This window comes from Myodes glareolus, chromosome 20 (genome assembly GCF_982192425.1).
Source record: "Myodes glareolus chromosome 20, mMyoGla1.1, whole genome shotgun sequence".
Lineage (NCBI taxonomy): Eukaryota > Metazoa > Chordata > Mammalia > Rodentia > Cricetidae > Myodes > Myodes glareolus.
The window spans coordinates 46,621,692-46,637,487 of NC_142045.1; the positions used below are offsets into that span (position 1 = coordinate 46,621,692).

Below are 15,796 nucleotides of genomic sequence, written 5' to 3' on the forward strand. Positions count from 1 at the left end.
TGAAACACGGGCAACAGTGGCTTGGGTAAAAGCCTGGAAGTGAACAGCTGCTAAGGCCACTGTTACTGCTACCACCTCCTGGTATCTATGCTTGGGCAGACATCAGGGGTGGGAACTGAAAAACTGAGGGTTGGAGAGCACTGTGGACAACACAGGACACAGCAGAAAAGAGAGGACACTCAAAAACCTGCTTGTCCTCCTGGCCTTGAATGTTCTGTGCCAGGCAAAGACCTTTGGAGCATGGGTAGGGATCCTGAGAACAGCTGGTGAACAAAGATGGGGTGCAATGGGCACTGCTCCCCATGGGAGGCAACACTGGGCTGAGGACACCAGCAGTGCCACGTCTTCCGGATTGCTGAGGAGCAGGTGAAGAACGGGCCTAACATGGCTGCCCTGCAGAGGGTCTCTGGATTTGCAGAAAACACTGCACAGCAATGATAAGGTACAGCTAGAATCACAGATCACCTCTGCTCTCCAAAGAAAAATAAAGTCCACCAGCAGGGCTTTTCAGGGGCGGCTTCTGTACTGGGATCCTTGGATGGGCTGTGTCTGGCCAGGTCACTGTGTGGCAGGCAGAATAGCTAACTGGCAGGTACCTTGGGAAGGCTCTGTACCCACAAGAGGTTGGGGCAAACTTTCCCAATAGGGAAACTTCTTGGCCAACATCTAAGCTCCGTGAAGAGGCTGGAGCCACAATACTCAAACTCCAATGTGCCTGACTCCTTTTCTCCTACTCCTGGTTCAGAATACCCAGGAGCAGAGATGCTAAGCTGACCTGGGAGGATCCCTGGATCCTGTTACATAACATCAAACTGGAGAAAACAAAAGGGCCTAAGGGGCTGAAAAACAAAAGAGCAGTTTACATCAGACACTGATTTTTTAAAGTCTTTTTGAGCTCAGGAAACTGGAGGCAGATACCACACAGAAAGCCCAGCTTGGCTGTCTGTCCTTTGGTCTGTCCTGAGCAGTTCTGAACATTTCATATATAAATGGGGTGGTACCACTTATGGTTGATCTCTTTCCTACAAGTTGGGCAAGTGTTAGCATTCTTAAGGGAATCACGGAGGCACTGACTACAGAAGCCGTGGCCACATCCTGTAGAAACAATGAGGCGCCCATTCTGCACAACCTCAGTATCCATCCATGCAGATTGGACAACTGACAGTACCGAGGGCCTGAGTCCTGTAGCTCCTTCATCCTTGGCGCTTAGAGGAGTGTGGGTAGTCACACACACGTCTTTGTCCTAGACAGTTCCTCATCATCACTGCTCACCACGCAGCTGTCAGCATGGTCTTGGCATAACCTCCTCCCATTTCTTCCTGGCCTTCTCCTTTCTTCAACAATCACAACAGCGTCATTGTGACTGAGGTCCACAACCAGAGGCTCCAGGGACTCACAGGTGAGGTCCACGATTTCATCACCAGCATTCACGAGTTCTGTGGGTTCTGGTTCCAAGGAAATCTCAGGGGTTGAAGTTGTTCCCCGAGTTCGCTTCTGGGTTTGTGTAGAACTTACTGTTCCACCAGGCCACTTTCTTTGAGGATTCCTCTAAGGCCATTGTATTCATTGTGCTCTCTGGCTTCAATCCACAGAAAAGGAAGTGATCTACACCAAGGTTTATGGGGAGGTGGGATGTTCTCAATCTCTCATGCCCACTGAGTGCTCATCCCGTGGCTTGGAGTCAATTAGCTGTCCAATATTTCCACGTTTCGGAGTTGGTGTGATCAGGCAGACGCCACAGTGGATGTGCGTGAGCAAGGACGTACCCCCTCCACCAGCCGCTAAGGAGACCCACTCAAGCAGGACTCCACCACCTCACAGAGACCCACTTCCGCTCTGCCGGCCCTGGCCCGCACTTCCCGAATACTATTTCATTTTAGCAATAAGAACTATACATCTATTAATAGGCAGGTTAATCACAAGAATACACAATCTCATTCCTTTCCCTCATATTTCTTTTCTGTAATACTTGCCTTGTTCATGCCTTGTGTATGCCAGACTTGTACTAAACAACTGGGTCACACCCCTAATTCCCCATATTGAGATAAATTTGTAAAACAGCTGAAGATTTGATAAATTTAATTTTGTCAAGAATTTAGGTTTCATATCAGCTGTATTTTGCAATAACCATACATACTAACACAATCCAGAAAAAAATGGCTTAACACTTTTGTCTTTGTAGACACAATAGGTTTTTTTAAGTTAAAATTATAGGTATTTTTGTTGCAGTTATTCATAATAATATGCAAAATAGTTTTAAAAATTTACTCTTTTGAGACAAAAGATGCTTGGGGAAATGGAATGAAGGTGGTGATAAAATTCAATAAAGTTTACAATGACAGCAAATATACAGAAACAGATCAGAAGTAAAGCTGATTTATGTGCATGCATTTCTCGTCTGTTTTTCAGTCACTGATGGTTATATTGCTAATGTCAGAATTCCATTGAATAGGATACAGTACTTACTTTTATATATAATTATTGTGCACATAAACCATGTGTACATGGGGGGGAATCATACCACAACTTTGTTAGCTGGCTCTCCCTTTTCACCTTCAACTGACCTCTGACAATAGAATTCAGATATTCAGATATTTGGCTCATGGGGCAATTCTATTATTTTTTGTTTGTATGTTTGTTTTTTTTTGTTTTTTTTCGAGACAGCATTTCTCTGAGGCTTTGGAACCTGTCCTGGAACTAGCTCTTGTAGACCAGGCTGGCCTTGAACTCACAGAGATCCGCCTGCCTCTGCCTCCCAAGTGCTGGGATCAAAGGTGTGCGCCACCACCGCCCAGCTGGCAATTCTATTCTTGAGGTGTCTTGTCAGCCCTGAGCACAGTGATTTGAATGGCAATCTATAACATGTGCTGAGAAGCTGCATCCTTGTTGCTCCTGTATACATAAACTGAGGGATTGTAAAATCCACTAGAAGCCGGAAAGTTCTGTCTTACAGCTCTGTCGGTTCCACTGGCTGTTCTTATTTACAACCTTGAAGTCTTCTGGTTGGAATTTCAGTCCCATTGTGAGAGTGCAGCTGACGGCACATAGCAGCCCTGTCCTCCAGACTCTGCACAGTTCACTAGCAGCCGGGTCCTCCAGGCTCTGCACAGTTTACACGACTCTAAAAGGCTCCCTGCTCATGATGCGTGTTCAGAGAAAAAGTTACTGAATTAAGTGTATGTCAACAAAAGGAGTCACTCATTTCTCCTCCACCACTCGTAGCCTTTAAGCCAAGTTTTGTTCTGACTGATGACTAAAGAACTACCAGGTGGAAGCAAAACTGGGGCTTTTATCCCTAAAATAAGAATAAGGAAAATATTTTGAGAAAAAAATACAGAGTAAACCAATATAATTTTTACTTTTTTATTAGTGTGGGTATTTTCCATATAAACGAGAGCAGCACCAACCATTCAGAAACATAGTTGTGGCCAAAAATAGTAGTTATCTGTAAATTTCTCACTTAAGACCAATTTCATCTTATGATAATTTTAAAAATGTACAACAAGTTAGAAATCAACACACTGTTAGAGAGATGGAGTGGCTCTCTTTCCTCCTCATATTCTCATTGCAGAGCTTTAGTGAAAATCATAAGCACATGGATCTCACATTGTCTACATGTGCAACAAGCTGGCAAAGAAATAGTTGATGCATTTTATAATTTTTAGGAATTATCAACAAGGTTTGATTTTATGCAGTGACTGCAATCCATATATATATATATGTATATATATATGACATTTAAACACAATATGTAGTATTTTACTTTGTATTTACTATTACCCAAAGAAATAATGTTGCACATAGACCCTCTAACATAACTTAGACAAAAAATATATTTTAAAAACAAAATAAAAACTCTTACAGGCTAACTTGGAAGTATTATACTTAGATTTAGGAATTAAAGTCCATGGTATTTTATTATTGACTTGTTTTGTGGTATTTTTTTCCTTGATGTAAGAAAATAAATATTATCTTGAACTTGTGAACTCCATTTATTTGAAAGAGCACCTGGAGCTGCCTTCTATGCCGCAATCTTTATCTCGACAGCAATCTGTGGACACCAGTTCTGAGTACCAGTGCGGTCACCCCTCTATGCTAGGTCCTGTCGTTTTGTTCTTGACCCCCAGGACCCTTTGCTGAGGTAGGAACTGCTGTCGTGCCTGCCTTCAGTGGACGGGGACGTGAAAGGCATGCGAGCACGAGTCGTGCACTGTCTGTCTTAACTTGCCATTGGACATAAGCTCCCTACAGTGTGTGAACAAGGTCTCACTACAGCTAGGAATGTATGACAAAGTGGACCGTGCCCAGGAAGCCTGGGAATAGAAATTTAGACCAAACCCTTTCCTGCGCGCCTAGACAGCAGACAGTAACCAGGTGCAACAGTTACGTGGCCAGACCACGAAGTCTGGCCGTACTGCATATAAGGTGAGAGAAAATCACATTTGTGAAGATTGCAGAGCATGAAAACACCACTGTAAAAATGATACCTGGAGACTGGAGGTTCAAAATCACATCTAATTTTCCTGGAAATTAATGTAAGTGGTGCCCGCTTTGTGATTTACCATTGAAAACCGATTGATTTTTTTTTAAAAAAATTATGTTAACTAGTATATTGGTCATCAATGTATAACGCTTTATTAACTTTCTATTTCCCTTTAACAGTTCTTCAGCACATGCTTAAGAATGATCATTGATACTGATGATTCTGCACCCTCACATAGTATTAAATTGCATTGGCAATGAGCATTCTCGAATGTTTTTCTCAGCGTTATTCTCTAAACATAATTTAGGGTCTGTGGCGGATGCTCCACTTTATCTAAGGCCTTCAGCATCTTTTGATCTGATCATGTGCAATGGTGAATGGGTAATGCCCATCTTAGCTAGGGCACAACGTAGGGCACTTACAATTCAATGAGAAAGAAAACTTCAATATTGGAATATCTAGAATTTGGGGTTATTTAAAAATAACTAGTTATAACTTACAAGTGATCTTTGGGATTTCTTTGAAAATCTTTACTACTTTATTCCCCCAGAGAATGGGTCCAGGGACCACGGTTTGCTAGAAAGCACACTCATCTATTTAAGAATATTAAGCTCCTGTATCACTTACTGGAACTGTGAACTCTCCAGAGGCTGCCAGCGTCTGAACGAGGGAGAAAATAAGAGCCCCCGCCCCAGCACAGAGATCTTCATTTTTGTTCTGAATTCACAGCCTAGCACAAAAATCTGAGCTTCTGAAGCTTCCTTTTGACTGCCTCTTGACATTTCAAGTTGAAAAAGAAATCACCCAAATTGTCCCCAAAGGAGAGGGAAAAAAATATAGAAAGAGTTTCCTGTTGGTTTGGACTGCATGTTATACATGAATAAGTCTGACCAAGAGAAAACAAACAGAACACCAGAAAGGATTAAGCATAGTGCTACTCACCTGTAATCCCATAGCCTGGAGGCAGAGGCAGGAGGATTGCCACAAGCTGGAGAGTAGCCTGGTCTACATAGGAGTTCCATATCGCAGAATACTACACAGACCTTTACTTAAACAGAGAAATGTGGGCAGGGAGAGGGAAGGAGTAAGAGAGGGAGAGAATGAAGAAAAGAAATGTGGTCAGTGATCTTTCTCACATGTCAGAAGCTTCTTTTCACTGCGTGCGTTTGGTAGCATGTCTGCAATCATGGCACTTAGGGATTAGGAGCAGGAGTTCAAGAGCCATCCTAGATTGCATGAGACCTTGACTGGACCCTTCCCCAAATGAAAGCATTAAGTGCTTTTTGTCAACATACACACATCGCTCCATCCACCTGTCCGTCCGTCCGTCCATCCATTCATCCATCCATCCATCCATCATCCATCCATGAACGATTGGTCTCCTGCATTACTTTGTTGGGAAAACAGCTCAGAGACAGTTTAGTGACCTGTGTGTCCCTAACTCTAATTAGGGACAGTATTTTCAATCTGCCCACACAGGTGAGGGTCCTTAGAATGTCCTGGCCACACTGGTTACACACAGCAGATGTTAGTGCCAACAACAGAGTAGTTTATATAGGACCTATGCATGGTAAAGACAGAGAAAGGTGAAAGGGAATGGCTGTTACAAGCCAGGGAGCCCAGTTGGTGTTTCCAGAAAAATTAAAGAGGGGTTTTTATTAGGTCTGAAAGTCAATTCCTTTTGAGACATCATCATTTAAAAATAAATTAACAAATAGAGCAACATGCTACTCCAAATTTCCCTGTGAGACTGATATTATTTATTAGAGTTTGGAGCCGATATACATAACACCTGACTCATAACCCATTATGTGTGTCTTATAACCCCTCAGACAAAGATGCTAGTCAGCAATTAAAAAAAAAAGCATAGCACAAAGGACTGAAGCAGAGAGAAACAACATGGTTTAGATGCTAGTATTAGTGGCTAAGCTAGGCTCTGCAGCAAGGAAACCCTTGAGTGCTTAACTGCAAAATACATCAAACAAAGGAACTACACTGTTTTCTCTTAATACAGGAAGATTTTGGTAGCTATAAAAATAGTTTTTCAGCACAAATATAGTTTAACATACTCAGCTATTCTATATAAAAATACAGAAAAATAATTTTAAGTAAAACACAAACTCTAATGCAGTGAGAGAAGCTGAGGAACTGTAACAAAAATGTCAGTTTGAACAGGAGCCTTGCGGACTCCAGCCATTCACCCTCTAGCTGCAGCGGTGTGACTAAGGAAATTCCAATTTAACCATGTTTATTTAACTCTGTTGATATCAGCTGTAGCTTCAGGTTTCTTAGTCACGCGCTTTAGAATGCAGTGATATGTCAAAAGCACTTCCGTTTCAGGTTTAAAAAACCAACAGAGCTGGGTAGAAACCCGTCTTCCCCGTAGAGCATCAAAATAGCAGCCCCTTTGGTTTACTTATTTAGGAGTTTTAGCGTCAAAAAAAAAAAATAGATTCTCTGAGTTTAAAAAAATACTTTCTTTGGTAATATTTGTTGACATTTCCGATCAGAGTCTGTACAAATTCTTCAAAAGGTATAAAACAAAACTCTTGGGTGTAGATGTACACTCGTGAAGGAATCGGTTAACAGGGAACACATGGTTCCCTTCTTGTCTGTTCCTGGGCTTGCACGTCATCCTCAGGCGGTCTCTGAAGCCCCCAGGAATTCCATTTGTACAGCCGCTTTGGCGGGTGGGGCCGAACTACTCTTCTTCCGGAATTCTGCAGAGATTTCCTTTGGTTTCTGGAACTTTAAAAAATGTAAACAAGGTGAAGGCCAGGACGATCCCAGCGAAGAGGAAGAACACATAAGGCCCGCAGAAGTCCTGCAAGGAGAGCAAACAGTGGTGGTTAGCTGCTGGACAGTCTGCCCGGTCCTGGGGGGGAGGGGGGCTTGCACCATGTGGGCACTTACCGCGATGTACTGGAAGCAGAGAGCAATAAGGAAATTGCAGACCCAGTTGTTGAAGGCAGCCAGGGCCAGAGCAGTGGGGCGGGGTCCTTGGCTGAAAAATTCAGCAACCATGAACCAAGGGATTGGACCTGGTCCAATCTCAAAGAAACTGACGAAGAGGAAAATGGCTGTCATGCTCACATAACTCATCCAGGAGAACTTATCCTGAAGACAAAGAGAAAGTCGTAAGTGGGGCAGGTGACTGCTGGCTGTAGCCTCCTTGAGTCTAGCAGCTTCTGAGTTCTCTCAGGCTGAGATCAGAGGCGAGCACAGCTGTGAACCGAGACCCCTCCTTCATTTCCCGGCTGCCCGAACCCGAATAATCACACAGAAACTATATTACTTCCAACACTGGCCAATGGTTCATGCATATTTCTAGCTAGCTCTTACATCTTAAATTAAGCCATTTTTATTAATCTGTGTATTGCCACGGTGTTGTGGCTTACCGGTAAGGTTTTTCTTGGGCAGTACATGGTGTTTCTTTGACTCTGCCTACTCTCTCTCTCTCCCCCTCTATCTCTGTTTGGATTTGCCACCTGGCTTTATTCTGCTAAGCCATTGGCCTGAAATAGTTTTATTCGTTAACCAATAAGAGCAGCACATATACGGAAGGGCATCTCCACATCACACAACTCTCTTCCTTGTGTGTTTGTTTTTCCTCAAATTCAAGTTACTCTGGTTTGAAACAAGTTGATCCAACCCAACCAAATCTTGCTTCTGAATTTGGAGTCCCTGCCCAGCCAATCCCTTGCATTAGGGCTTTTGGGGTTTTGTTTTATAGTTAATCTTTCCCTGTGACAAGCAAGAAGATTCAGAATGCATAAGTCTTCCTACCAAGATGGCCAGACAAGGTTTGACTCCCTAGGTGCAAGATGAGCATGTAGGTAGGAAGGGGGTGGGGTCAGGTACGGCCTGTGGTTACACAAGCAGGCAGCCACCCATGCAGCTGCCCCAAATCACAGGTGCCATCCTGGTACTTACATCTCTCACTCCAAGAACATAGTTCCCTTTGCTTTACATTTCCCCTCTCCCTTAGTTAGGAAGTCAGTCTCATGCACTTGCTGTGGGCAGAACTCTTTAACTTGGGAGCCAGAGATGTTTTCCTGTGGTAAAAAAAAAAAAAAAAAAAAACTACCAGCCCAGGTACCAAACTTACCAGCAGCACAAGTCCCACAGACATGAAGATGGCACAGAAAAACATCCCAATCATTCCAGCTAGAAACAGGGACCGCCGCTCGGCCTTCTCTACAAGCAGTACCTGTGGGAGTTTACACATCGGCTCAGTGTTCTGCTGTCTTCATGCTTGCCCACTTGCCCACTAGGGAGTTTGGAATGTATGTAGTGGGGTGAAGGCAGTACTGTGGCCCCCTTTTACAGACATGCAAGAGATGACAGTTGTGTGCCCTGGCACTGCTAGTCTCGGGTGACAGTGGGAATTAAACATTGGTTTCATTTGGCCATATGGATTTGAGAAGTTCAGTCTTGGTATAGACCAGAGTGTTCCCAACACTCTAGGGCCATCCCTCTGAATACAGTAGTGAGAGGCTGTACATCCTGGTGCCTCCTAAGAGAATATCTCTGCCATGAAACTGTGAAAGATCTCCATTTACCAGGGCTGGGGTGGTAGCTCAGTAGTAGATTACTTTCCTCATATGCACAGGCCCTGGACTCAACCCCAAACATCACAAAAGAAAGGAGAAGATCCTGCTGTGCTACAGAGAAAAAGGTGACCCAGTCTCTCACCTGCTGACGTAATCATTGCAAGAGTCCCTGTGCCTCAGACACCTGAGACAGCTGGTGTCGGCCATTCTTACCCAACCTCTCAGGGCTTGGTTAAGTCAAGTTATGACGGTTTACCTGCTGCTAAGTGCATTTGATCACTGTACAGAGAATTTGGTCAGTGCACCAAATCAGTGAGCTCTGTATATCCAGGGTGTGCTTGTATGTACCTTTTGTGGGGGTGAACTGTGTATTTGGAAAGAGGTGACGTCACAGCAAGACGTTAGAGTGCTTCTTCATCCTGACTGATGAGACCTGCCAACAGTCTTTGAGCTATGGACCTCATATGGATCATCATTTTCTGACTAGTCTGACCCATGGGATCTTGTCAACACTGCACACATACACACACACACACACACACACACACACACACACACACACGAGTCTGACCCATAGGATCTTGTCAACACTACACACACACACGAGTGTGACCCTTGGGATCTTGTCAACACTGCATACACACATACACATACACATACACTAGAGTATAACCCATGGGATCTTGTCAACACTGCACACACACACACACACAGACAGACACACACACAGGCACACATACACATACACACGATTCTGGTCCATGGGATCTTGTCAACACTGGACACATACATACACACACACACACACACACACACACACACACACAGTTTCCCATCTTGGTGAGTAAACCGGCTGTGCTCATCCAGCTGAGTAAGCCAACAGCAAACCAGCACCAGTAGCATGCAGCGCTCTGGGCCCGCAGACATCTGTGGAGCACTTGTCTCTACCTGCAGTAAAAGCCCTTTTCATCTCAGAGGCCCTCAGATCAGTGTTTCAGATCACTCTAGAAATGGTGACAAGCCAAGAGCCTACATCTAATTACTAAGAAGAAAGCAAGAAAAATGTTCCTATGTGTTTCTTAAAAATTGTTTTATTTTACATGTGTGGTGCTTTATATGTGCTTTTATGTCTGTGTACCACATTCCTACAGTGCTTGCAGGTGTGGGGGGCATCATATCCCTGGGAACTGGAGTTAGAGGTGATTGTGAGCTGCCATGTGGGTGCTGGGAATTGAACTCAGGCCCTCTGGAAAAGCAGTCTGTGCTTTAACCACTGAGCCATCTCTTCTCTTATACATTTGATTCTTTCAAAGCAGGAGGAATGATACATGATGCTAACCTAGCAGTATCAGGGTCTGAGAGAACAGGAACATTCCCACAGGATTATCCGCACCTTCTGCCAATGAAAAGTGCTAACTGGATAATAAAAACTAAAAACATGTGTGCTGGATATTGAGTTACATTCTCCCCCGGAAGCTATGGCACTCCAATGCACATGACCAGCGGAGAACCATGGCCAACCACTGGGACATCTGCTGGATCACCGTCCTCGTCTCTGCCCCAGTCTGTACATCCCTCAGGCCCGTCTGTCTTGCTGGAGCTAGGCAGCCACTGCTTTGCTCCAAGAGCCATCCTGCCTCAACCTCCCCATTTTTTCTTCCTGTTTTGTTCTTTTCTCAAGCTCATAAGCACCCCTCCATCAGCTTATCACTATGGATGAAAGCCATAGCCATAGAGCCTGGACATCATTCAGAGTACTATTGGGAGCGTCTCTGTTTCTCAAGTACTCAGGAAAAATGGGTTAGATGATCTATGTTGTTCCTGGGAAACAAAGCCACGAGTGCTCATTCTTTCTGCACGCATCAGTATGGACATTGTTTTCAAGTTCAGGGACACAAAACCAGTGTCCTTTGCTGTGTTTTGATATGGTTTGGTTTGCTGCAGTGTCTCGCTGTGGAGCCTTGCTGTACTTGGACTTGAGATCCACCTTCCTTTTCCTGCTGAATGCTAGGATCACAGATGTCTGCCACCGTTAGTATTTGGGAAACCTACATAAAAACTGCAATGCTTTCTTTAATTGTGGCGTTCTGATGAAGTGATTAGAACTGATTTCCTTTGTGTCAGTCATCTATTTTAAGACTTTTGTTAAAAAAAAGAACAAACTCAAAACGCTCCATATTCAAAACAATTAAGGTGCAAGTTATATTTATAATTTACAATAATTATCAATTAAACTGCTCCTCCATTCAAATTAGTTTGGGTATGAGGGAAGAAATAAAATTCTGCACAGTTTTTGTTATTTTTTTCCTCAGGATTTGGGTTAAACAACTTGATGCTTAATATGGCAAATGCTCTTTTAAGTAATGAATTTTAATAATATGTCCATTTTGTAAAAAGTACCATTTTCAGGAGACAGAAGGACTAAGAGTGCCTTGGATTGAGGCCCAGGAATGGCCGTTAGGGACTGAAGCAGCCTTTGGCTTGCACGGGGCTGTCTCTGAAGTGGAGTCTGTAGACAGGGCATTCTGTGTAGTTCACACTCTTTTGCCTCTCCATGATCTAGCACTGGGTAATGAGGTCTGGGGATTCAGGATGTAATTTATTGACCACCCCAAGATAATAGTTAAAGTCCATGTACAGAGGAAAAAACAAGTGAACAAAATAAGCTGAGTATAGTATTATGACCAGCATTAAAACTTAAAAGCATTTGAACATGTCGTATTCAAAGGTAAGAATCAGTGGAGTTTGTCTCGTTTTGAGCAGATTTCATTAGTTGAGAAGCCTTTGTACTACTACTTAATAGGTCACAATATTAAACTAGTCCTTGGCTTTAAGAAAGTAAATAACTTCTCTTTTGGAGTTGATAACACAATGAAATTCCATATTTTATGTCATTTCTACCCAGACTCCCATTACACATATCGGAAGCATCACCAGGAGCCGTTTATTTGTGTTCTGCCCAGGGACCTAACATCACAGGAATCTGCCAAGTTTGTTCAATTCTGTTTGCAAGCTTAGCTATCTATTAGCTCGTTCAGTGTTTTCCCTAGGATACCAGGATGAAACACCTCCACCAGGCAAGGAGAAGCTGGGGAATGTGCCCAGTGTTGCTGCAATGACAAGCTATCAGCCGACCCTGAGGTGTTTAAATAGAGAAGAACAGAATGCAGTCTCGTAGAGAAGGAAAGTCTTGCCAGTGAGTTATTAATTCACCAAATGAAAGAATTACCGGCACCGCCCAGAGTGGAAGGGCCGGTGACTCACCAGCTCAGCCCGCCTCATCTTAGAGCAGTAGCCGGTGTGTGCACAGGACTTTCTCCACCACTCACTTATCTGTGCACACACAGGGCACGTGGACGAAGCTGCGGATGCTTTTAATCATAGGCCACCATCCCACCTGCACTCCCGGGCCAAGGAGCGGGCAGAGTGCTCCTCTGGGTAGTGACTTACAGAGACAGCAGTGAAGATCAGGTTGATGGCACCAATGCCAATGGTGGCGTACACAGGCTGGCTGATCCCAGCTGTCTGGAAAATGCTGGTTGAGTAATAAAATATCTGCAAGATCAGAACAGGCCAGCCGTAAGGGGAGATTCCCCATGAGGCCCCAGAACCAAAATATATAGCTGTTTATTTTTAGTTTTTGTGGATCCATGGTCCCTAGAATCCCGTAAGGTTTACCTAGCCCTCTCCTCAGACAAGTCTTCCTTCAGCATTTAAAGTTCCCGGTTGCTTAAGAGTTCTTGGCTTTCGCTGAGAACTCACTCCATTGCTTCATTCCCTTTATTTGTTTATTTTCTAAACTTTTTGTTAATATATAACCTTATAACAGGTACACCAAGTGAATAGCTCCTGTGTGTTAAAAACTGATTACAACCGTGTAAAGAGAGCCCGGGTTAAGGACTAACTCGTTTCCGGCTCTGCAGAACCCCTCTATCCCTGTATGCATCGTCCTCCCAGAGCTGCTCACCTAACATCTGATATGATAGCTGAATTTGCCAAGCCCTGTACTTGATGTTACTGTATCATGCATATTCTCTTGTTCCGGCTTCTTTTCCTAAACGTTGTCTCCACGAGAATCCTTGTTGCCCTGTGCATTTGGACACTTCATTGTCACTACTGTGTGGCATTCTGATATACCTGCATTACTATACTTCAGTTACTTCTACTGATTTTTAGAATATTTATGAATGGTGTTGCTGGGTATATACTTTTTGTTTTTGTTTTTTTTTTGAGACAACATCTCTCTATGTAGCCCTGGCTGACCTAGAACTCACTGTATAGACCAGCTAGCCTCAAACTTACGAAGATCTGTCTGCCTCTGCCTCCCAGGTGCTGGAATAAAGGTGTGCGCCACCACTCCTGGCAGGCATACTCTCTAGCGATTATTTTGGTGGAGTATGTGAATATTTATGCCCAGAATTTGAATCACTGGATCAAGTGTCTGTTATAAATTCCGCTTTGGCATAGATGCTGCCTAACAGTTACCAAAAAGAAATAAAAGTTTTATATTTTCATCAGTGTGTAGAACAGTTCTAGTTGTCATTGCAACTAAACTACTATCTGTCTGTCTGTCTGTCTGTCTGTCTATCATCTATCCATCTACCTATCTTTTATCTATCTATCTATCTATCTATCTATCATCTATCTATAATCTATCTATCATCTATCTATCAATATATAACTTGAATCTATCTGTCTGTCTGTCTGTCTGTCTATCATCTATCTATACATCTATCTCTATTCTTTATATGCATGCTGGGTCTCTGAACTCAATGATCTGCCAGACCTATTTCCTTCTTCTTAGTAGACCCAAAGTTCTCTTGAATGTTGACATTTTAAAATATTAAGCTAACTTCTAAAAATCATTGAAGCAAATCAAGGGAAATAAATTACTACCGAGTATATATTTGAATATTTGATGTCAGTTTTTACAAATGTCTTCTGGTGACTTAAGCCTAAATTTCTTTCTTTCTCAGCTCACTTTACCTCACATACCCTCCATTTCCTGTGCTTATAGGGTTAGAGCTAGGGGTTCTGAGAGAGGACAAAGGGAGAGTTGGATGTCAGGCCTGACCATGGTCCAACAGAGCCAAGGCTTTGCCCATGGCTACAACATGTCCTTCTGTGTTCATCGGTATCCACTGTCTCTGTCAACACTTCTCTCTCCTCACCTTTTCTCTGGTGTCAGGTCATATCTGCAGCAAGGGACTAAGGCAACACAGCCATCACTGTAAAAGGGAAGCAAGTCTGACCTTGGAGTTTGGCCACAGGTCTTTTGACAGGCTTCCCTGTGGCGGCATTAAAGTTCCTGTGGCCCATGTGTAGAGCAGGGTCTCGGTTTAGCAAAGCTTTGTCTTTAATGTATGTGGTGTGTGTGTGTGTGTGTGTGTGTGTGTGTGTGTGTGTGTGTGCGTGTGCGTATGTGTGCGTGCGTGCTTGGACTGAAGGGCTCTAGAGAGTTCGCACACTTAAGACACTAGTATTTCACACATACTTGGGGCTGAGGCCAGCTTGAGGAAAGCATGTTGTGTGCTTGTGTCTGAGGCAAAGCCCTAGCACCCAGGTGGGCCTGTACCTTCGTCTTTGTTAGCCTGAGAGAAACTGGGAGTCTGTTTGGAAAGCATGATGAGCTTCATATACTTGGAAAAGTTTCCTTGCCCTCTCTTTCTAGATGGAAGAACATACTTCACAGTCATCAAGAGAACAGCTCTTGAGGGGTCAAATTAGAAAGTTAAAGTAAGCAACGTTGATAGAAAATTCCCTGCGTAGCATTCCTGTTGTGGGAGTCATGAGAAGTTCCCGGTTGGGAGAAAAGTCATAGCAACACAATCCGTGCCCAGATAGCTCCTGATCTCTTATTTCCTGTGGCGTTTGTGAGTCAGTGAGCTGTGTCTGGTTCCAGGGCGACACATCTGGAGACTATAAGAAAACTCTGCTGCTGCCCTGTGGAGGAGAGGACGACTGAGGGAGGGAGCCTAGAGCGCACGGTGACCCTGCTGCCTCCATCAGCTTCCCTCAGCGACTGCAGCCATGCTTGCCTTCCTGTGCCTGACAAGCTGCCTTACTCATGCTAGTACGCTAATGACCAAATGTGTCATTAGTATTGCTAATGACAATAGTGGCACGCCCTCCTGATCTCCCTGTTGACATTAGTGCTGGCCTTCACTCCTGTGTGTGTCTAAGTCTGAGTTAGTAATACTGTCTGTAGCAAGGGCAGATAGCTTTTTATAATCTTTTTAAAGCTTCTTTTATATTAAGTTAATAACTGTATTACCTCGATCGGAACCTTAGCCGTGAAATTGTGAACTCCTGGAAATGCTGTCAATCAGGCTCAGTGCTTTATCAGACCTACAACATTATGACGGTCATATCAGGAAGATTAATGACAAATAAACATTCCCTTCCCTCAGAATCCTGTGTGCGTTGACAAAGCTTATCTAACATTGATGCTCTTTTGAAACCTGGCATTTGACGGTGGTATTAGGAAAAGCTACAATTATAGTGCATCTTGGAGTACTGAAAATGCAGCCCTGTGAACCAAATTTCCAATGCAGCAAGATGAAGAATGGTGAAGAAATAGGAGGTTGGGGAGGTGTCCTGGCCGGGCGTGGGGTGGAGTGGGACGCAGGTGCGTTTGTGCAAATGTGTGGGGGTGTGTGCGTGCGTGAATATGTGTGTGTGCCTGTGTATGTATGTATGTGTGCGCGCGCGCGTGTATGCATGGGTGTGTGTGTGTATGTGTGTGTGTGTGAGAGAGAGA

General features: G+C 43.8%; 1 long non-coding RNA gene and 2 pseudogenes across 2 annotated transcripts; 1 reads left to right on the plus strand and 2 right to left on the minus strand.

Annotated features, from left to right (window-relative positions):
* Nucleotides 1–942: 942 nt before the first annotated feature.
* Nucleotides 943–3,021, minus strand: LOC148118815 (E3 ubiquitin-protein ligase RNF4-like; annotated as a pseudogene).
* Nucleotides 3,022–6,220: 3,199 nt separating this feature from the next.
* LOC148118816 (solute carrier family 2, facilitated glucose transporter member 2-like) lies at nucleotides 6,221–12,663 on the minus strand (annotated as a pseudogene). Its single transcript, XR_015735776.1, has 4 exons — nucleotides 12,487–12,663; nucleotides 8,592–8,693; nucleotides 7,397–7,600; nucleotides 6,221–7,307 (listed from the first exon to the last, which is right to left on the minus strand). The product of XR_015735776.1 is annotated as a solute carrier family 2, facilitated glucose transporter member 2-like (transcript).
* Nucleotides 12,664–14,477: 1,814 nt separating this feature from the next.
* On the plus strand, nucleotides 14,478–15,448 carry LOC148118817 (uncharacterized). The gene is made up of 2 exons (XR_015735777.1): nucleotides 14,478–14,772; nucleotides 14,939–15,448. It is a non-coding gene; the product is annotated as an uncharacterized LOC148118817 (long non-coding RNA).
* The last annotated feature ends 348 nt before the right edge of the window (nucleotides 15,449–15,796 follow it).